Raw genomic sequence first — 23086 nt, 5'->3', positions numbered from 1 at the left:
ATAAAAGTAGCCCGTAGGCTTAGTCGTCGAGTGAATGATTCGAACTCGAAGTAATGTAGCCCGTGGGCGTAATGGTTGAGCGAGTGCTTGCTCGAACTCGAAATAAAAGTAGCCCGTAGGCTTAGTCGTCAAGTGAATGATTCAAACTCGAAGTAATGTAGCCCGTGGGCGTAATGGTCGAGTGAGTGCTTGCTCAAACTCGAAATAAAAGTAGCCCGCAGGCTTAGTCGTCGAGTGAATGATTCGAACTCTAAGTAATGTAGCCCGTGGGCATAATGGTCGAGTGAGTGCTTGCTCGAACTCGAAATAAAAGTAGCCCGTAGGCTTAGTCGTCGAGTGAATGATTCGAACTCGAAGTAATGTAGCCCGTGGGCGTAATGAATGAGCGAGTGCTTGCTCGAACTCGAAATAAAAGTAGCCCGTAGGCTTAGTCGTCAAGTGAATGATTCAAACTCGAAGTAATGTAGCCCGTGGGCGTAATGGTCGAGTGAGTGCTTGCTCAAACTCGAAATAAAAGTAGCCCGCAGGCTTAGTCGTCGAGTGAATGATTCAAACTCTAAGTAATGTAGCCCATGGGCGTAATAGTCGAGTGAGTGCTTGCTCGAACTCGAAATAAAAGTAGCCCGTAGGCTTAGTCGTCGAGTGAATGATTAGAACTCGAAGTAATGTAGCCCGCGGGAATAATGGTCAAGTGAGTGCTTTCTCGAACTCGAAATAAAAGTAGCCCGTAGGCTTAGTCGTCGAGTGAATGATTAGAACTAGAAGTAATGTAGCCCGTGGGCGTAATGGTCGAGTGAGTGCTTGCTCGAACTAAAAATAAAAGTAGCCCGTAGGCTTAGTCGTCGAGTGAATGATTCGAACTCGAAGTAATGTGGCCCGTGGGCGTAATGGTCGAGTGAGTGCTTGCTCTAACTAAACATAAAAGTAGCCCGCAGGCTTAGTCGTCGAGTGAATGATTCGAACTCGAAATAATGTAGCCCGTGGGCGTAATGGTCGAGTGTGTGCTTGCTCGAACTCGAAATAAAAGTAGCCCGTAGGCTTAGTCGTCGAGTGAATGATTCGAACTCGAAGTAATGTAGCCCGTGGGCGGAATGGTCGAGTGAGTGCTTGCTCGAACTCGAAATAAAAGTAGCCCGTAGGCTTAGTCGTCGAGTGAATGATTAGAACTCGAAGTAATGTAGCCCGCGGGAATAATGGTCGAGTGAGTGATTGCTCGAACTCGAAATAAAAGTAGCCCGTAGGCTTAGTCGTCGAGTGAATGATTCGAACTCAAAGTAATGTACCCCGTTGGCGTAATGGTCGAGTGAGTGCTTGCTCGAACTCGAAATAAAAGTAGCCCGTAGGCTTAGTCGTCGAGTGAATGATTCGAACTCGAAGTAATGTAGCCCGTAGGCGTAATGGTCGAGTAAAGTGCTTGATCGAACTCGAAATAAAAGTAGCCTGTAGGATTATTCGTCGAGTGAATGATTCGAACTCGAAGTAATGTAGCCCGTGGGCATAACGATCGAGTGAGTGCTTGCTCGAACTCGAAATAAAAGTAGCCCGTAGTCTTAGTCATCGAGTGAATGATTCGAACTCAAAGTAATGAACCCCGTGTGCGTAATGGTCGAGTGAGTGCTTGCTCGAACTCGAAATAAAAGTAGCTCGTAGGCTTAGTCGTCGATTGAATGATTCGAACTCGAAGTAATGTAGCCCGTGGGCATAATGGTCGAGTGAGTGCTTGCTCGAACTCGAAATAAAAGTAGCCCGTAGGATTATTCGTCGAGTGAATGATTCGAACTTGAAGTAATGTAGCTCGTGGGCGTAACGATCGAGTGAGTGCTTCCTCGAATTCGAAATAAAAGTAGCCCGTAGGATTAGTCATCGAGTGAATGATTCGAACTCGAAGTAATGTAGCCCGTGGGCGTAATAGTCGAGTGAGTACTTGCTCGAACACGAAATAAAAGTAGCCCGTAGGCTTAGTCGTCGAGTGAATGAATCAAACTCGAAGTAATGTAGCCCGTGGGCGTAATGGTCGAGTGAGTGCTTGCTCGAACTCGAAATAAAAGTAGCCCGTAGGCTTAGTCGTCGAGTGAATGATTCGAACTCGAAGTAATGTAGCCCGTGGGCGTAATGGTTGAGAGAGTGCTTGCTCGAACTCGAAATAAAAGTAGCCCGTAGGCTTAGTCGTCAAGTGAATGATTCAAACTCGAAGTAATGTAGCCCGTGGGCGTAATGGTCGAGTGAGTGCTTGCTCAAACTCGAAATAAAAGTAGCCCGCAGGCTTAGTCGTCGAGTGAATGATTCGAACTCTAAGTAATGTAGCCCGTGTGCGTAATGGTCGAGTGAGTGCTTGCTCGAACTCGAAATAAAAGTAGCCCGTAGGCTTAGTCGTCGAGTGAATGATTCGAACTCGAAGTGATGTAGCCCGTGGGCGTAATGAATGAGCGAGTGCTTGCTCGAACTCGAAATAAAAGTAGCCCGTAGGCTTAGTCGTCAAGTGAATGATTCAAACTCGAAGTAATGTAGCCCGTGGGCGTAATGGTCGAGTGAGTGCTTGCTCAAACTCGAAATAAAAGTAGCCCGCAGGCTTAGTCGTCGAGTGAATGATTCAAACTCTAAGTAATGTAGCCCATGGGCGTAATAGTCGAGTGAGTGCTTGCTCGAACTCGAAATAAAAGTAGCCCGTAGGCTTAGTCGTCGAGTGAATGATTAGAACTCGAAGTAATGTAGCCCGCGGGAATAATGGTCGAGTGAGTGCTTTCTCGAACTCGAAATAAAAGTAGCCCGTAGGCTTAGTCGTCGAGTGAATGATTAGAACTAGAAGTAATGTAGCCCGTGGGCGTAATGGTCGAGTGAGTGCTTGCTCGAACTAAAAATAAAAGTAGCCCGTAGGCTTAGTCGTCGAGTGAATGATTCGAACTCGAAGTAATGTGGCCCGTGGGCGTAATGGTCGAGTGAGTGCTTGCTCTAACTAAACATAAAAGTAGCCCGCAGGCTTAGTCGTCGAGTGAATGATTCGAACTCGAAATAATGTAGCCCGTGGGCGTAATGGTCGAGTGTGTGCTTGCTCGAACTCGAAATAAAAGTAGCCCGTAGGCTTAGTCGTCGAGTGAATGATTCGAACTCGAAGTAATGTAGCCCGTGGGCATAATGGTCAAGTGATGGCTTGCTCGAACTCGAAATAAAAGTAACCCGTAGAATTAGACGTCGAGTAAGTCATTCGAACTCGAAGTAATGTAGCCCATGGGCGTAATGGTCGAGTGAGTGCTTGTTCTAACTCGAAATAAAAGTAGCCTATAGGCTTAGTCGTCGAGTGAATGTTTCGAACTCGAAGTAATGTAGCCTGTGGGCGTAATGGTCGAGTGAGTGCTTGCTCGAATTCAAAATAAAAGTAGCCAGTAGGCTTAGTCGTCGAGTGAATGATTCGAACTCGAAGTAATGTATCCCGTGGGCGAAATGGTCGAGTGAGTGCTTGCTTGAACTCGAAATAAAAGTAGCCCGTGGGCTTAGTCGTCGAGTGAATGATTTGATCTCGAAGTATTATAGCCCGTGGGTGTAATGGTCGAGTGAGTGCTTGCTCCAACTCGAAATAAAAATAGCCCATAGGCTTAGTCGTCGAGTGAATGATTCGAACTCGAAGTAATGTCGCCCGTCGGCATAATGGTCGAGTGAGTGCTTGCTCGAACTCGAAATAAAAGTAGCCCGTAGGCTTAGTCGTCGAGTGAATGATTCGAACTCGAAGTAATGTAGCCCGTGGGCGTAATGGTTGAGCGAGTGCTTGCTCGAACTCGAAATAAAAGTAGCCCGTAGGCTTAGTCGTCAAGTGAATGATTCAAACTCGAAGTAATGTAGCCCGTGGGCGTAATGGTCGAGTGAGTGCTTGCTCAAACTCGAAATAAAAGTAGCCCGCAGGCTTAGTCGTCGAGTGAATGATTCGAACTCTAAGTAATGTAGCCCGTGGGCGTAATGGTCGAGTGAGTGCTTGCTCGAACTCGAAATAAAAGTAGCCCGTAGGCTTAGTCGTCGAGTGAATGATTCGAACTCGAAGTGATGTAGCCCGTGGGCGTAATGAATGAGCGAGTGCTTGCTCGAACTCGAAATAAAAGTAGCCCGTAGGCTTAGTCGTCAAGTGAATGATTCAAACTCGAAGTAATGTAGCCCGTGGGCGTAATGGTCGAGTGAGTGCTTGCTCAAACTCGAAATAAAAGTAGCCCGCAGGCTTAGTCGTCGAGTGAATGATTCAAACTCTAAGTAATGTAGCCCATGGGCGTAATAGTCGAGTGAGTGCTTGCTCGAACTCGAAATAAAAGTAGCCCGTAGGCTTAGTCGTCGAGTGAATGATTAGAACTCGAAGTAATGTAGCCCGCGGGAATAATGGTCGAGTGAGTGCTTTCTCGAACTCGAAATAAAAGTAGCCCGTAGGCTTAGTCGTCGAGTGAATGATTAGAACTAGAAGTAATGTAGCCCGTGGGCGTAATGGTCGAGTGAGTGCTTGCTCGAACTAAAAATAAAAGTAGCCCGTAGGCTTAGTCGTCGAGTGAATGATTCGAACTCGAAGTAATGTGGCCCGTGGGCGTAATGGTCGAGTGAGTGCTTGCTCTAACTAAACATAAAAGTAGCCCGCAGGCTTAGTCGTCGAGTGAATGATTCGAACTCGAAATAATGTAGCCCGTGGGCGTAATGGTCGAGTGTGTGCTTGCTCGAACTCGAAATAAAAGTAGCCCGTAGGCTTAGTCGTCGAGTGAATGATTCGAACTCGAAGTAATGTAGCCCGTGGGCATAATGGTCGAGTGAGTGCTTGCTCGAACTCGAAATAAAAGTAGCCCGTAGAATTAGACGTCGAGTAAGTCATTCGAACTCGAAGTAATGTAGCCCATGGGCGTAATGGTCGAGTGAGTGCTTGTTCTAACTCGAAATAAAAGTAGCCTATAGGCTTAGTCGTCGAGTGAATGTTTCGAACTCGAAGTAATGTAGCCTGTGGGCGTAATGGTCGAGTGAGTGCTTGCTCGAATTCAAAATAAAAGTAGCCAGTAGGCTTAGTCGTCGAGTGAATGATTCGAACTCGAAGTAATGTATCCCGTGGGCGAAATGGTCGAGTGAGTGCTTGCTTGAACTCGAAATAAAAGTAGCCCGTGGGCTTAGTCGTCGAGTGAATGATTCGATCTCGAAGTATTATAGCCCGTGGGTGTAATGGTCGAGTGAGTGCTTGCTCCAACTCGAAATAAAAATAGCCCATACGCTTAGTCGTCGAGTGAATGATTCGAACTCGAAGTAATGTCGCCCGTCGGCATAATGGTCGAGTGAGTGCTTGCTCGAACTCGAAATAAAAGTAGCCCGTAGGCTTAGTCGTCGAGTGAATGATTCGAACTCGAAGTAATGTAGCCCGTGGGCGTAATGGTTGAGCGAGTGCTTGCTCGAACTCGAAATAAAAGTAGCCCGTAGGCTTAGTCGTCAAGTGAATGATTCAAACTCGAAGTAATGTAGCCCGTGGGCGTAATGGTCGAGTGAGTGCTTGCTCAAACTCGAAATAAAAGTAGCCCGCAGGCTTAGTCGTCGAGTGAATGATTCGAACTCTAAGTAATGTAGCCCGTGGGCGTAATGGTCGAGTGAGTGCTTGCTCGAACTCGAAATAAAAGTAGCCCGTAGGCTTAGTCGTCGAGTGAATGATTCGAACTCGAAGTGATGTAGCCCGTGGGCGTAATGAATGAGCGAGTGCTTGCTCGAACTCGAAATAAAAGTAGCCCGTAGGCTTAGTCGTCAAGTGAATGATTCAAACTCGAAGTAATGTAGCCCGTGGGCGTAATGGTCGAGTGAGTGCTTGCTCAAACTCGAAATAAAAGTAGCCCGCAGGCTTAGTCGTCGAGTGAATGATTCAAACTCTAAGTAATGTAGCCCATGGGCGTAATAGTCGAGTGAGTGCTTGCTCGAACTCGAAATAAAAGTAGCCCGTAGGCTTAGTCGTCGAGTGAATGATTAGAACTCGAAGTAATGTAGCCCGCGGGAATAATGGTCGAGTGAGTGCTTTCTCGAACTCGAAATAAAAGTAGCCCGTAGGCTTAGTCGTCGAGTGAATGATTAGAACTAGAAGTAATGTAGCCCGTGGGCGTAATGGTCGAGTGAGTGCTTGCTCGAACTAAAAATAAAAGTAGCCCGTAGGCTTAGTCGTCGAGTGAATGATTCGAACTCGAAGTAATGTGGCCCGTGGGCGTAATGGTCGAGTGAGTGCTTGCTCTAACTAAACATAAAAGTAGCCCGCAGGCTTAGTCGTCGAGTGAATGATTCGAACTCGAAATAATGTAGCCCGTGGGCGTAATGGTCGAGTGTGTGCTTGCTCGAACTCGAAATAAAAGTAGCCCGTAGGCTTAGTCGTCGAGTGAATGATTCGAACTCGAAGTAATGTAGCCCGTGGGCATAATGGTCGAGTGAGTGCTTGCTCGAACTCGAAATAAAAGTAGCCCGTAGAATTAGACGTCGAGTAAGTCATTCGAACTCGAAGTAATGTAGCCCATGGGCGTAATGGTCGAGTGAGTGCTTGTTCTAACTCGAAATAAAAGTAGCCTATAGGCTTAGTCGTCGAGTGAATGTTTCGAACTCGAAGTAATGTAGCCTGTGGGCGTAATGGTCGAGTGAGTGCTTGCTCGAATTCAAAATAAAAGTAGCCAGTAGGCTTAGTCGTCGAGTGAATGATTCGAACTCGAAGTAATGTATCCCGTGGGCGAAATGGTCGAGTGAGTGCTTGCTTGAACTCGAAATAAAAGTAGCCCGTGGGCTTAGTCGTCGAGTGAATGATTCGATCTCGAAGTATTATAGCCCGTGGGTGTAATGGTCGAGTGAGTGCTTGCTCCAACTCGAAATAAAAATAGCCCGTAGGCTTAGTCGTCGAGTGAATGATTCGAACTCGAAGTAATGTCGCCCGTCGGCATAATGGTCGAGTGAGTGCTTGCTCGAACTCGAAATAAAAGTAGCCCGTAGGCTTACTCGTCGAGTGAATGATTCGAACTCAAAGTAATGTAGCCCTTGGGCGTAATGGTCGAGTGAGTGCTTGCTCTAACTAAAAATAAAAGTAGCCCGTAGGCTTAGTCGTCGAGTGAATGATTCGAACTCGAAATAATGTAGCCCGTGGGCATAATGGTCAAGTGAGTGCTTGCTCGAACTCGAAATAAAAGTAGCCCATAGGCTTATTCATCGAGTGAATGAATCAAACTCAAAGTAATGTAGCCCGTGGGCATAATGGTCGAGTGAGTGCTTGCTCGAACTCGAAATAAAAGTAGCCCGTAGGCTTAGTCGTCGAGTGAATGATTCGAACTCGAAGTAATGTAGCCCGTGGGCGTAATGGTTGAGTGAGTGCTTGCTCCAACTAGAAATAAAAATAGCCCGTAGGCTTAGTCGTCAAGTGAATGGTTCGAACTCGATGTAATGTAGCCCGTGGGCGTAATGGTCGAGTGAGTGCTTGCTCAAACTCGAAATAAAAGTAGCCCGCAGGCTTAGTCGTCGAGTGAATGATTCGAACTCGAAAAAAAAGTAGCCCGCAGGATTAGTCGTCGAGTGAATGATTCGAACTCTAAGTAATGTAGCCCGTGGGCGGAATGGTCGAGTGAGTGCTTGCTCGAACACGAAATAAAAGTAGCCCGTAGGCTTAGTCGTCGAGTGAATGATTAGAACTCGAAGTAATGTAGCCCGCGGGAATAATGGTCGAGTGAGTGATTGCTCGAACTCGAAATAAAAGTAGCCCGTAGGCTTAGTCGTCGAGTGAATGATTCGAACTCAAAGTAATGTACCCTGTTGGCGTAATGGTCGAGTGAGTGCTTGCTCGAACTCGAAATAAAAGTAGCCCGTAGGCTTAGTCGTCGAGTGAATGATTCGAACTCGAAGTAATGTAGCCCGTAGGCGTAATGGTCGAGTAAAGTGCTTGATCGAACTCGAAATAAAAGTAGCCTGTAGGATTATTCGTCGAGTGAATGATTCGAACTCGAAGTAATGTAGCCCGTGGGCATAACGATCGAGTGAGTGCTTGCTCGAACTCGAAATAAAAGTAGCCCGTAGTCTTAGTCATCGAGTGAATGATTCGAACTCAAAGTAATGAACCCCGTGTGTGTAATGGTCGAGTGAGTGCTTGCTCGAACTCTAAATAAAAGTAGCCCGTAGGCTTAGTCGTCGATTGAATGATTCGAACTCGAAGTAATGTAGCCCGTGGGCATAATGGTCGAGTGAGTGCTTGCTCGAACTCGAAATAAAAGTAGCCCGTAGGATTATTCGTCGAGTGAATGATTCGAACTTGAAGTAATGTAGCTCGTGGGCGTAACGATCGAGTGAGTGCTTCCTCGAACTCGAAATAAAAGTAGCCCGTAGGATTAGTCATCGAGTGAATGATTCGAACTCGAAGTAATGTAGCCCGTGGGCGTAATGGTCGAGTTAGTACTTGCTCGAACTCGAAATAAAAGTAGCCCGTAGGCTTAGTCGTCGAGTGAATGAGTCAAACTCGAAGTAATGTAGCCCGTGGGCGTAATGGTCGAGTGAGTGCTTGCTCGAACTCGAAATAAAAGTAGCCCGTAGGCTTAGTCGTCGAGTGAATGATTCGAACTCGAAGTAATGTAGCCCGTGGGCGTAATGGTTGAGCGAGTGCTTGCTCGAACTCGAAATAAAAGTAGCCCGTAGGCTTAGTCGTCAAGTGAATGATTCAAACTCGAAGTAATGTAGCCCGTGGGCGTAATGGTCGAGTGAGTGCTTGCTCAAACTCGAAATAAAAGTAGCCCGCAGGCTTAGTCGTCGAGTGAATGATTCGAACTCTAAGTAATGTAGCCCGTGGGCGTAATGGTCGAGTGAGTGCTTGCTCGAACTCGAAATAAAAGTAGCCCGTAGGATTAGTCGTCGAGTGAATGATTCGAACTCGAAGTAATGTAGCCCGTGGGCGTAATGAATGAGCGAGTGCTTGCTCGAACTCGAAATAAAAGTAGCCCGTAGGCTTAGTCGTCAAGTGAATGATTCAAGCTCGAAGTAATGTAGCCCGTGGGCGTAATGGTCGAGTGAGTGCTTGCTCAAACTCGAAATAAAAGTAGCCCGCAGGCTTAGTCGTCGAGTTAATGATTCAAACTCTAAGTAATGTAGCCCATGGGCGTAATAGTCGAGTGAGTGCTTGCTCGAACTCGAAATAAAAGTAGCCCGTAGGCTTAGTCGTCGAGTGAATGATTAGAACTCGAAGTAATGTAGCCCGCGGGAATAATGGTCGAGTGAGTGCTTTCTCGAACTCGAAATAAAAGTAGCCCGTAGGCTTAGTCGTCGAGTGAATGATTAGAACTAGAAGTAATGTAGCCCGTGGGCGTAATGGTCGAGTGAGTGCTTGCTCGAACTAAAAATAAAAGTAGCCCGTAGGCTTAGTCGTCGAGTGAATGATTCGAACTCGAAGTAATGTGGCCCGTGGGCGTAATGGTCGAGTGAGTGCTTGCTCTAACTAAACATAAAAGTAGCCCGCAGGCTTAGTCGTCGAGTGAATGATTCGAACTCGAAATAATGTAGCCCGTGGGCGTAATGGTCGAGTGTGTGCTTGCTCGAACTCGAAATAAAAGTAGCCCGTAGGCTTAGTCGTCGAGTGAATGATTCGAACTCGAAGTAATGTAGCCCGTGGGCATAATGGTCGAGTGAGTGCTTGCTCGAACTCGAAATAAAAGTAGCCCGTAGAATTAGACGTCGAGTAAGTCATTCGAACTCGAAGTAATGTGCCCATGGGCGTAATGGTCGAGTGAGTGCTTGTTCTAACTCGAAATAAAAGTAGCCCATAGGCTTAGTCGTCGCGTGAATGTTTCGAACTCGAAGTAATGTAGCCTGTGGGCGTAATGGTCGAGTGAGTGCTTGCTCGAATTCAAAATAAAAGTAGCCAGTAGGCTTAGTCGTCGAGTGAATGATTCGAACTCGAAGTAATGTATCCCGTGGGCGAAATGGTCGAGTGAGTGCTTGCTTGAACTCGAAATAAAAGTAGCCCGTGGGCTTAGTCGTCGAGTGAATGATTCGATCTCGAAGTAATATAGCCCGTGGGTGTAATGGTCGAGTGAGTGCTTGCTCCAACTCGAAATAAAAATAGCCCGTAGGCTTAGTCGTCGAGTGAATGATTCGAACTCGAAGTAATGTCGCCCGTCGGCATAATGGTCGAGTGAGTGCTTGCTCGAACTCGAAATAAAAGTAGCCCGTAGGCTTACTCGTCGAGTGAATGATTCGAACTCAAAGTAATGTAGCCCTTGGGCGTAATGGTCGAGTGAGTGCTTGCTCTAACTAAAAATAAAAGTAGCCCGTAGGCTTAGTCGTCGAGTGAATGATTCGAACTCGAAATAATGTAGCCCGTGGGCATAATGGTCAAGTGAGTGCTTGCTCGAACTCGAAATAAAAGTAGCCCCTAGGCTTAGTCGTCGAGTGAATGATTCGAACTTGAAGTAATGTAGCCTGTGGGCATTATGGTCGAGTGAGTGCTTGCTCGAACTCGAAATAAAAGTAGCCCCTAGGCTTAGTCGTCGAGTGAATGATTCGAACTCGAAGTAATGTAGCCCATGGGCATAATGGTCGAGTGAGTGCTTGCTCTAACCCGAAATAAAAGTAGCCCATAGGCTTAGTCGTCGAGTGAATGATTCGAACTCAAAGTAATGTAGCCCGTGGGCGTAATGGTCGAGTGAGTGCTTGCTCTAACTAAAAATAAAAGTAGCCCATAGGCTTAGTCGTCGAGTGAATGATTCAAACTCGAAATAATGTAGCCCGTGGGCGTAATGGACGAGTGAGTGCTTGCTTGAACTCGAAATAAAAGTAGCCCGTGGGCTTAGTCGTCGAGTGAATGATTCGAACTCGAAGTAATATAGCCCGTGGGTGTAATGGTCGAGTGAGTGCTTGCTCAAACTCGAAATAAAAATAGCCCGTAGGCTTAGTCGTCGAGTTAATGATTCGAACTCGAAGTAATGTCGCCCGTGGGCATAATGGTCGAGTGAGTGCTTGCTCGAACTCAAAATAAAAGTAGCCCGTAGGCTTAGTCGTTGAGTGAATGATTCGAACTCGAAGTAATGTAGCCTGTGGGCATAATGGTCGAGTGAGTGCTTGCTCGAACTCGAAATAAAAGTAGCCCGTAGGCTTAGTCGTCGAGTGAATGAATCAAACTCGAAGTAATGTAGCCCGTGGGCGTAATGGTCGAGTGAGTGCTTGCTCGAACTCGAAATAAAAGTAGCCCGTAGGCTTAGTCGTCGAGTGAATGATTCGAACTCGAAGTAATGTAGCCCGTGGGCGTAATGGTTGAGCGAGTGCTTGCTTGAACTCGAAATAAAAGTAGCCCGTAGGCTTAGTCGTCGAGTGAATGATTCGAACTCGAAGTAGTGTCGCCCGTGGGCATAATGGTCGAGTGAGTTCTTGCTCGAACTCGAAATAAAAGTAGCCTGTAGGCTTAGTCATCGAGTGAATGATTCGAACTCGAAGTAATGTAGCCCGTGGGCGTAATGGTCGAGTGAGTGCTTGCTCTAACTAAAAATAAAAGTAGCCCATAGGCTTAGTCGTCGAGTGAATGATTCGAACTCGAAATAATATAGCCCGTTGGTGTAATGGTCAAGTGAGTGCTTGCTCGAACTCAAAATAAATGTAGCCCCTAGGCTTAGTCATCGAGTTAATGATTCGAACTCGAAGTAATGTAGCTCGTGGGCGTAATGGTCGAGTGAGTGCTTGCTCAAACTCGAAATAAAAGTAGCCCTCAGGCTTAGTCGTCGAGTGAATGATTTGAACTCTAAGTAATGTAGCCCGTGGGCGTAATGGTCGAGTGAGTGCTTGCTCGAACTCGAAATAGAAGTAGCCCGTAGGCTTAGTCGTCGAGTGAATGATTAGAACTCGAAGTAATGTAGCCCGCGGGAATAATGGTCGAGTGAGTGCTTGCTCGAACTCGAAATAAAAGTAGCCCGTAGGCTTAGTCGTCGAGTGAATGATTCGAACTCAAAGTAATGTACCCCGTGGGCATAATGGTCGAGTGAGTGCTTGCTCGAACTCGAAATAAAAGTAGCCCGTAGGCTTAGTCGTCGAGTGAATGATTCGAACTCGAAGTAATGTAGCCCGTGGGCGTAATGGTCGAGTGAGTGCTTGCTCGAACTCGAAATAAAAGTAGCCCGTAGGCTTAGTCGTCGAGTGAATGATTCGAACTCGAAGTAGTGTCGCCCGTGGGCATAATGGTCGAGTGAGTTCTTGCTCGAACTCGAAATAAAAGTAGCCCGTAGGATTATTCGTCGAGTGAATGATTCGAACTCGAAGTAATCTAGCTCGTGGGCGTAACGATCGAGTGAGTGCTTCCTCGAACTCAAAATAAAAGTAGCCCATAGGCTTAGTCGTCGAGTGAATGATTCGGACTCGAAGTAATGTAGCCCGTGGGCGTAATGGTTGAGCGAGTGCTTGCTCAAACTCGAAATAAAAGTAGCCCGTAGGCTTAGTCGTCGAGTGAATGATTCGAACTCGAAGTAGTGTCGCCCGTGGGCATAATGGTCGAGTGAGTTCTTGCTCGAACTCGAAATAAAAGTAGCCTGTAGGCTTAGTCGTCGAGTGAATGATTCGAACTCGAAGTAATGTAGCCCGTGGGCGTAATGGTCGAGTGAGTGCTTGCTCTAACTAAAAATAAAAGTAGCCCATAGGCTTAGTCGTCGAGTGAATGATTCGAACTCGAAATAATGTAGCCCGTTGGTGTAATGGTCAAGTGAGTGCTTGCTCGAACTCAAAATAAATGTAGCCCCTAGGCTTAGTCATCGAGTGAATGATTCGAACTCGAAGTAATGTAGCCCGTGGGCGTAATGGTCGAGTGAGTGCTTGCTCAAACTCGAAATAAAAGTAGCCCTCAGGCTTAGTCGTCGAGTGAATGATTCGAACTCTAAGTAATGTAGCCCGTGGGCGTAATGGTCGAGTGAGTGCTTGCTCGAACTCGAAATAGAAGTAGCCCGTAGGCTTAGTCATCGAGTGAATGATTAGAACTCGAAGTAATGTAGCCCGCGGGAATAATGGTCGAGTGAGTGCTTGCTCGAACTCGAAATAAAAGTAGCCCGTAGGCTTAGTCGTCGAGTGAATGATTCGAACTCAAAGTAATGTACCCCGTGGGCATAATGGTCGAGTGAGTGCTTGCTCGAACTCGAAATAAAAGTAGCCCGTAGGCTTAGTCGTCGAGTGAATGATTCGAACTCGAAGTAATGTAGCCCGTGGGCGTAATGGTCGAGTGAGTGCTTGCTCTAACTAAACATAAAAGTAGCCCGCAGGCTTAGTCGTCGAGTGAATGATTCGAACTCGAAATAATGTAGCCCGTGGGCGTAATGGTCGAGTGTGTGCTTGCTCGAACTCGAAATAAAAGTAGCCCGTAGGCTTAGTCGTCGAGTGAATGATTCGAACTCGAAGTACTGTAGCCCGTGGGAATAATGGTCGAGTGAGTGCTTGCTCGAACTCGAAATAATAGTAACCCGTAGGATTAGTCGTCGAGTAAGTCATTCGAACTCAAAGTAATGTAGCCCATGGGCGTAATGGTCGAGAGAGTGCTTGTTCTAACTCGAAATAAAAGTAGCCCATAGGCTTAGTCGTCGAGTGAATGATTCGAACTCGAAGTAATGTAGCCTGTGGGCGTAATGGTCGAGTGAGTGCTTGCTCGAATTCGAAATAAAAGTAGCCAGTAGGCTTAGTCGTCGAGTGGATGATTCTAACTCGAAGTAATGTAGCCCGTGGGCGTAATGGTCGAGTGAGTGCTTGCTTGAACTCAAAATAAAAGTAGCCCGTGGGCTTAGTCTTCGAGTGAATGATTCGAACTCGAAGTAATATAGCCCGTGGGTGTAATGGTCGAGTGAGTGCTTGCTCCAACTCGAAATAAAAATAGCCCGTAGGCTTAGTCATCGAGTGAATGATTCGAACTCGAAGTAATGTAGCCCGTGGGCGTAATGGTCGAGTGAGTGCTTGCTTGAACTCGAAATAAACGTAGCCCGTGGGCTTAGTCTTCGAGTGAATGATTCGAACTCGAAGTAATATAGCCCGTGGGTGTAATGGTCGAGTGAGTGCTTGCTCCAACTCGAAATAAAAATTGCCCGTAGGCTTAGTCCTCGAGTGAATGATTCGAACTCGAAGTAATGTCGCCCGTGGGAATAATGGTCGAGTGAGTGCTTGCTCGAACTCGAAATAAAAGTAGCCCGTAGGCTTAGTCATCGAGTGAATGATTCGAACTCGAAGTAATGTAGTCCGTAGGCGTAATGGTCGAGGTAGTGCTTGCTCCAACTCGAAATAAAAATAGCCCGTAGGCTTAGTCCTCGAGTGAATGATTCGAGCTCGAAGTAATGTTGCCCGTGGGCGTAATGGTCGAGTGAGTGCTTGCTCGAACTCAAAATAGAAGTAGCCCGTAGGCTTAGTCGTCGAGTGAATGATTCGAGCTCGAAGTAATGTAGCCGGTGGGCGTAATGGTCGAGTGAGTGCTTGCTCGAACTCAAAATAAAAGTAGCCCGTAGGCTTAGTCATCGAGTGAATTATTCGAACTCGAAATAATGTAGCCCGTGGGCGTAATGGTCGAGTGAGTGCTTGCTCGAACTCGAAATAAAAGTAGCCCATAGGCTTATTCGTCGAGTGAATGAATCAAACTCGAAGTAATGTAGCCCGTGGGCATAATGGTCGAGTGAGTGCTTGCTCGAACTCGAATTAAAAGTAGTCCGTAGGCTTAGTCGTCGAGTGAATGATTCGAACTCGAAGTAATGTAGCCCGTGGGCGTAATGGTTGAGTGAGTGCTTGCTCCAACTCGAAATAAAAATAGCCCGTAGGCTTAGTCGTCAAGTGAATGGTTCGAACTCGAAGTAATGTAGCCCGTGGGCGTAATGGTCGAGTGAGTGCTTGCTCAAACTCGAAATAAAAGTAGCCCGCAGGCTCAGTCGTCGAGTGAATGATTCGAACTCGAAATAACAGTAGCCCGCAGGCTTAGTCGTCGACTGAATGATTCGAACTCTAAGTAATGTAGCCCATGGGCGTAATGGTCGAGTGAGTGCTTGCTCGAACTCGAAATAAAAGTAGCCCATAGGCTTAGTCATCGAGTGAATGATTCGAACTAGAAGTAATGTAGCCCGCGAGAATAATGGTCGAGTGAGTGCTTGCTCGAACTCAAAATAAAAGTAGCCTGTAGTCTTTGTCGTCGAGTGAATGATTCGAACTCAAAGTAATGTACCTCGTGGGCGTAATTGTCGCGTGAGTGCTTGCTCGAACTTGAAATAAAAGTAGCCCGTAGGCTTAGTCATCGAGTGAATGATTCGAACTCGAAGTAATGTAGCCCGTGGGCATAATGGTCGAGTGAGTGCTTGCTCGAACTTGAAATAAAAGTAGCCCGTAGGATTATTCGTCGAGTGAATGATTCGAACTCGAAGTAATCTAGCTCGTGGGCGTAACGATCGAGTGAGTGCTTCCTCGAACTCAAAATAAAAGTAGCCCGTAGGCTTAGTCGTCGAGTGAATGATTCGAACTCGAAGTAATGTAGCCCGTGGGCATAATGGTCGAGTGAGTGCTTGCTCTAACTTGAAATAAAAGTAGCCCGTAGGCTTAGTCGTCGAGTGAATGATTCGAGCTCGAAGTAATGTAGCCCGTGGGCGTAATGGTCGAGTGAGTGCTTGCTCGAATTCAAAATAAAAGTAGCCAGTAGGCTTAGTCGTCGAGTGAATGATTCGAACTCGAAGTAATGTAGCCCGTGGGCGTAATGGTTGAGCGAGTGCTTGCTCGAACTCGAAATAAAAGTAGCCCGTAGGCTTTGTCGTCAAGTGAATGATTCAAACTCGAAGTAATGTAGCCCGTGGGCGTAATGGTCGTGTGAGTGCTTGTTCAAACTCGAAATAAAAGTAGCCCGCAGGCTTAGTCGTCGAGTGAATGATTCGAACTCTAAGTAATGTAGCCCGTGGGCGTAATGATCGAGTGAGTGCTTGCTCGAACTCGAAATAAAAGTAGCCCGTAGGCTTAGTCGTCGAGTGAATGATTAGAACTCGAAGTAATGTAGTCCGCGGGAATAATGGTCGAGTGAGTGCTTTCTCGAACTCGAAATAAAAGTAGCCCGTAGGCTTAGTCATCGAGTGAATGATTAGAACTCGAAGTAATGTAGCCCGTGGGCGTAATGGTCGAGTGAGTGCTTGCTCGAACTAAAAATAAAAGTAGCCCGTAGGCTTAGTCGTCGAGTGAATGATTCGAACTCGAAGTAATGTGGCCCGTGGGCGTAATGGTCGAGTGAGTGCTTGCTCTAACTAAACATAAAAGTAGCCCGTAGGCTTAGTCGTCGAGTAAGTCATTCGAACTCGAAGTAATGTAGCCCATGGGCGTAATGGTCGAGTGAGTGCTTGTTCTAACTCAAAATAAAAGTAGCCCATAGGCTTAGTCGTCGAGTGAATGATTCGAACTCGAAGTAATGTAGCCCGTGGGCATAATGGTCGAGTGAGTGTTTGCTCGAACTCGAAATAAAAGTAGCCCGTAGGATTAGTCGTCGAGTAAGTCATTCGAACTCGAAGTAATGTAGCCCATGGGCGTAATGGTCGAGTGAGTGCTTGTTCTAACTCAAAATAAAAGTAGCCCATAGGCTTAGTCGTCGAGTGAATGATTCGAACTCGAAGTAATGTAGCCCCTGGGCATAATGGTCGAGTGAGTGCTTGCTCGAACTCGAAATAAAAGTAGCCCAAAGGGTTATTCATCGAGTGAATGAATCAAACTCGAAGTAATGTAGCCCGTGGGCGTAATGGTCGAGTGAGTGCTTGCTCGAACTCGAAATAAAAGTAGCCCAAAGGGTTATGCGTCGAGTGAATGAATCAAACTTGAAGTAATGTAGCCCGTGGGCGTAATGGTCGAGTGAGTGCTTGCTCGAACTCGAAATAAAAGTAGCCCGTAGGCTTAGTCGTCGAGTGAATGATTCGAACTCGAAGTAATGTAGCCCGTGGGCGTAATGGTTGTGCGAGTGCTTGCTCGAACTCGAAATAAAAGTAGCCCGTAGGCTTAGTCGTCAAGTGAATGATTCAAATTCGAAGTAATGTAGCCCGTGGGCGTAATGGTCGAGTGAGTGCTTGCTCAAACTCGAAATAAAAGTAGCCCATAGGCTTAGTCGTCAAGTGAATGATTCGAACTCGAAGTAATGTAGCCCCTGGGCATAATGGTCGAGTGAGTGCTTGCTCGAACTCGAAATAAAAGTAGCCCAAAGGGTTATTCGTCGAGTGAATGAATCAAACTCGAAGTAATGTAGCCCGTGGGCGTAATGGTCGAGTGAGTGCTTGCTCGAACTCGAAATAAAAGTAGCCCGTAGGCTTAGTCGTCGAGTGAATGATTCGAACTCGAAGTAATGTAGCCCGTGGGCGTAATGGTTGAGCGAGTGCTTGCTCGAACTCGAAATAAAAGTAGCCCGTAGGCTTAGTCGTCAAGTGAATGATTCAAATTCGAAGTAATGTAGCCCGTGGGCGTAATGATCGAGTGAGTGCTTGCTCAAACTCGAAATAAAAGTAGCCCGCAGGCTTAGTCATCGAGTGAATGATTCGAACTCTAAGTAATGTAGCCCGTGGGCGTAATGGTCGAGTGAGTGCTTGCTCGAACTCGAAATAAAAGTAGCCCGTAGGCTTAGTCGTCGAGTGAATGATTAGAACTCGAAGTAATGTAGCCCGCGGGAATAATGGTCGAGTGAGAGCTTTCTCGAACTCGAAATAAAAGTAGCCCGTAGGCTTAGTCGTGGAGTGAATGATTAGAACTCGAAGTAATGTAGCCCGTGGGCGTAATGGTCGAGTAAGTGCTTGCTCGAACTAAAAATAAAAGTAGCCCGTAGGCTTAGTCATCGAGTGAATGATTCGAACTCGAAGTAATGTGGCCCGTGGGCGTAATGGTCGAGTGAGTGCTTGCTCTAACTAAACATAAAAGTAGCCCGTAGGCTTAGTCGTCGAGTGAATGATTCGAACTCGAAATAATGTAGCCCGTGGGCGTAATGGTCGAGTGTGTGCTTGCTCGAACTCGAAATAAAAGTAGCCCGTAGGCTTAGTCATCGAGTGAATGATTCGAACTCGAAGTAATGTAGCCCGTGGGCATAATGGTCGAGTGAGTGCTTGCTCGAACTCGAAATAAAAGTAGCCCGTAGGATTAGTCGTCGAGTAAGTCATTCGAACTCGAAGTAATGTAGCCCATGGGCGTAATGGTCGAGTGAGTGCTTGTTCTAACTCGAAATAAAAGTAGCCCATAGGCTTAGTCGTCGAGTGAATGATTCGAACTCGAAGTAATGTAGCCTGTGGGCGTAATGGTCGAGTGAGTGCTTGCTCAAATTCAAAATAAAAGTAGCCAGTAGGCTTAGTCGTCGAGTGAATGATTCGAACTCGAAGCAATGTATCCCGTGGGCGAAATGGTCGAGTGAGTGCTTGCTTGAACTCGAAATAAAAGTAGCCCGTGGGCTTAGTCGTCGAGTGAATGATTCGATCTCGAAGTAATATAGCCCGTGGGTGTAATGGTCGAGTGAGTGCTTGCTCCAACTCGAAATAAAAATAGCCCGTAGGCTTAGTCGTCGAGTGAATGATTCGAACTCGAAGTAATGTCGCCCGTCGGCATAATGGTCGAGTGAGTGCTTGCTCGAACTCGAAATAAAAGTAGCCCGTAGGCTTACTCGTCGAGTGAATGATTCGAACTCGAAGTAATGTAGCCCTTGGGCATAATGGTCGAGTGAGTGCTTGCTCTAACTAAAAATAAAAGTAGCCCGTAGGCTTAGTCGTCGGGTGAATGATTCGAACTCGAAATAATGTAGCCCGTGGGCATAATGGTCAAGTGAGTGCTTGCTCGAACTCGAAATAAAAGTAGCCCCTAGGCTTAGTCGTCGAGTGAATGATTCGAACTTGAAGTAATGTAGCCTGTGGGCATAATGGTCGAGTGAGTGCTTGCTCGAACTCGAAATAAAAGTAGCCCCTAGGCTTAGTCGTCGAGTGAATGATTTGAACTCGAAGTAATGTAGCCCGTGGGCGTAATGGTTGAGTGAGTGCTTGCTCCAACTCGAAATAAAAATAGCCCGTAGGCTTAGTCGTCGAGTGAATGATTCGAACTCAAAATAATGTAGCCCGTGGGCGTAATGGTCGAGTGAGTGCTTGCTCTAACTAAAAATAAAAGTAGCCCGTAGGCTTAGTCGTCGAGTGAATGATTCAAACTCGAAATAATGTAGCCCGTGGGCGTAATGGACGAGTGAGTGCTTGCTTGAACTCGAAATAAAAGTAGCCCGTGGGCTTAGTCGTCGAGTGAATGATTCGAACTCGAAGTAATATAGCCCGTGGGTGTAATGGTCGAGTGAGTGCTTGCTCCAACTCGAAATAAAAATAGCCCGTAGGCTTAGTCGTCGAGTTAATGATTCGAACTCGAAGTAATGTCGCCCGTGGGCATAATGGTCGAGTGAGTGCTTGCTCGAACTCAAAATAAAAGTAGTCCGTAGGCTTAGTCGTCGAGTGAATGATTCGAACTCGAAGTAATGTAGCCTGTGGGCATAATGGTCGAGTGATTGCTTGCTCGAATTCGAAATAAAAGTAGCCAGTAGGTTTAGTCGTCGAGTGAATGATTCCAACTCGAAGTAATGTAGCCCGTGGGCGTAATGGTCGAGTGAGTGCTTGCTTGAACTCGAAATAAAAGTAGCCCGTGGGCTTAGTCGTCGAGTGAATGATTCGAACTCGAAGTAATATAGCCCGTGGGTGTAATGGTCGAGTGAGTGCTTGCTCCAACTCGAAATAAAAATAGCCCGTAGGCTTAGTCATCGAGTGAATGATTCGAACTCGAAGTAGTGTCGCCCGTGGGCATAATGGTCGAGTGAGTTCTTGCTCGAACTCGAAATAAAAGTAGCCCGTAGGCTTAGTCGTCGAGTGAATGATTCGAACTCGAAGTAATGTAGCCCGTGGGCGTAATGGTCGAGTGAGTGCTTGCTCTAACTAAAAATAAAAGTAGCCCATAGGCTTAGTCGTCGAGTGAATGATTCGAACTCGAAATAATGTAGCCCGTTGGCGTAATGGTCAAGTGAGTGCTTGCTCGAACTCAAAATAAATGTAGCCCCTAGGCTTAGTCATCGAGTGAATGATTCGAACTCGAAGTAATGTAGCCCGTGGGCGTAATGGTCGAGTGAGTGCATGCTCAAACTCGAAATAAAAGTAGCCCTCAGGCTTAGTCGTCGAGTGAATGATTCAAACTCTAAGTAATGTAGCCCGTGGGCGTAATGGTCGAGTGAGTGCTTGCTCGAATTTGAAATAAAAGTAGCCAGTAGGCTTAGTCGTCGAGTGAATGATTCGAACTCGAAGTAATGTAGCCCGTGGGCGTAATGGTCGAGTGAGTGCTTGCTTGAACTCGAAATAAAAGTAGCCCGTGGGCTTAGTCTTCGAGTGAATGATTCGAACTCGAAGTAATATAGCCCGTGGGTGTAATGGTCGAGTGAGTGCTTGCTCCAACTCGAAATAAAAATAGCCCGTAGGCTTAGTCATCGAGTGAATGATTCGAACTCGAAGTAATGTAGCCCGTGGGCGTAATGGTCAAGTGAGTGCTTGCTTGAACTCGAAATAAAAGTAGCCCGTGGGCTTAGTCTTCGAGTGAATGATTCGAACTCGAAGTAATATAGCCCGTGGGTGTAATGGTCGAGTGAGTTCTTGCTCCAACTCAAAATAAAAATAGCCCGTAGGCTTAGTCCTCGAGTGAATGATTCGAACTCGAAGTAATGTCGCCCGTGGGAATAATGGTCGAGTGAGTGCTTGCTCGAACTCGAAATAAAAGTAGCCCGTAGGCTTAGTCGTCGAGTGAATGATTCGAACTCGAAGTAATGTAGCCCGTAGGCGTAATGGTCGAGGTAGTGCTTGCTCTAACTAAAAATAAAAGTAGCCCGTAGGCTTAGTCGTCGAGTGAATGATTCAAACTCAAAATAATGTAGCCTGTGGGCGTAATGGTCAAGTGAGTGCTTGCTCGAACTCGAAATAAAAGTAGCCCCTAGGCTTAGTCGTCGAGTGAATGATTCGAACTCGAAGCAATGTAGCCCGTGGGCGTAATGGTCGAGTGAGTGCTTGCTCGAACTCGAAATAAAAGTAGCCCGTAGGCTTAGTCGTCGAGTGAATGATTCGAACTTGAAGTAATGTAGCCCGTGGGCGAAATGGTCGAGTGAGTGCTTGCTTGAACTCGAAATAAAAGTAGCCCGTGGGCTTAGTCGTCGAGTGAATGATTCGATCTCGAAGTAATATAGCCCGTGGGTGTAATGGTCGAGTGAGTGCTTGCTCCAACTCAAAATAAAAATAGCCCGTAGGCTTAGTTGTCGAGTGAATGATTCGAACTCGAAGTAATGTCGCCCGTCGGCATAATGGTCGAGTGAGTGCTTGCTCGAACTCGAAATAAAAGTAGCCCATAGGCTTAGTCGTCGAGTGAATGATTCGAACTCGAAGTAATGTAGCCCTTGGTCGTAATGGTCGAGTGAGTGCTTGCTCTAACTAAAAATAAAAGTAGCCCGTAGGCTTAGTCGTCGAGTGAATGATTCGAACTCAAAATAATGTAGCCCGTGGGCATAATGGTCTAGTGAGTGCTTGCTCGAACTCAAAATAAAAGTAGCCCCTAGGCTTAGTCGTCGAGTGAATGATTCGAACTTGAAGTAATGTAGCCTGTGGGCATAATGGTCGAGTGAGTGCTTGCTCGAACTCGAAATAAAAGTAGCCCCTAGGCTTAGTCGTCGAGTGAATGATTTGAACTCGAAGTAATGTAGCCCGTGGGCGTAATGGTTGAGTGAGTGCTTGCTCCAACTCGAAATAAAAATAGCCCGTAGGCTTAGTCGTCGAGTGAATGATTCGAACTCAAAATAATGTAGCCCGTGGGCGTAATGGTCGAGTGAGTGCTTGCTCTAACTAAAAATAAAAGTAGCCCGTAGGCTTAGTCGTCGAGTGAATGATTCAAACTCGAAATAATGTAGCCCGTGGGCGTAATGGACGAGTGCTTGCTTGCTTGAACTCGAAATAAAAGTAGCCCGTGGGCTTAGTCGTCGAGTGAATGATTCGAACTCGAAGTAATATAGCCCGTGGGTGTAATGGTCGAGTGAGTGCTTGCTCCAACTCGAAATAAATATAGCCCGTAGGCTTAGTTGTCGAGTTAATGATTCGAACTCGAAGTAATGTCGCCCGTGGGCATAATGGTCGAGTGAGTGCTTGCTCGAACTCGAAATAAAACTAGCCCGTAGGCTTAGTTGTCGAGTGAATGATTCGAACTCGAAGTAATGTAGCCTGTGGGCGTAATGGTCGAGTGAGTGCTTGCTCGAATTCGAAATAAAAGTAGCCAGTAGGCTTAGTCATCGAGTGAATGATTCCAACTCGAAGTAATGTAGCTCGTGGGCATAATGGTCGAGTGAGTGCTTGCTTGAACTCGAAATAAAAGTAGCCCGTGGGCTTAGTCGTCAAGTGAATGATTCGAACTCGAAGTAATATAGCCCGTGGGTGTAATGGTCGAGTGAGTGCTTGCTCCAACTCGAAATAAAAATAGCCCGTAAGCTTAGTCGTCGAGTGAATGATTCGAACTCGAAGTAATGTCGCCCGTGGGCATAATGGTCGAGTGAGTTCTTGCTCGAACTCGAAATAAAAGAAGCCCGTATGCTTAGTCATCGAGTGAATGATTCGAACTCGAAATAATGTAGCCCGTTGGCGTAATGGTCAAGTGAGTGCTTGCTCGAACTCAAAATAAATGTAGCCCCTAGGCTTAGTCATCGAGTGAATGATTCGAACTCGAAGTAATGTAGCCCGTGGGCGTAATGGTCGAGTGAGTGCTTGCTCAAACTCGAAATAAAAGTAGCCCGTAAGCTTAGTCGTCGAGTGAATGATTAGAACTCGAAGTAATGTAGCCCGCGGGATAATGGTCGAGTGAGTGCTTGCTCGAACTCGAAATAAAAGTAGCCCGTAGGCTTAGTCGTCGAGTGAATGATTCGAACTCAAAGTAATGTACCCCGTGGGCATAATGGTCGAGTGAGTGCTTGCTCGAACTCGAAATAAAAGTAGCCCGTAGGCTTAGTCGTCGAGTGAATGATTCGAACTCGAAATAATGTAGCCCGTGGGTGTAATGGTCGAGTGAGTGCTTGCTCGAACTCGAAATAAAAGTAGCCCGTAGGCTTAGTCGTCGAGTGAAT

The sequence above is a fragment of the Nicotiana tomentosiformis genome, chromosome 1, assembly GCF_000390325.3.
Source record: "Nicotiana tomentosiformis chromosome 1, ASM39032v3, whole genome shotgun sequence".
NCBI lineage: Eukaryota > Viridiplantae > Streptophyta > Magnoliopsida > Solanales > Solanaceae > Nicotiana > Nicotiana tomentosiformis.
Note: the sequence above shows the minus strand (reverse complement) of the source record.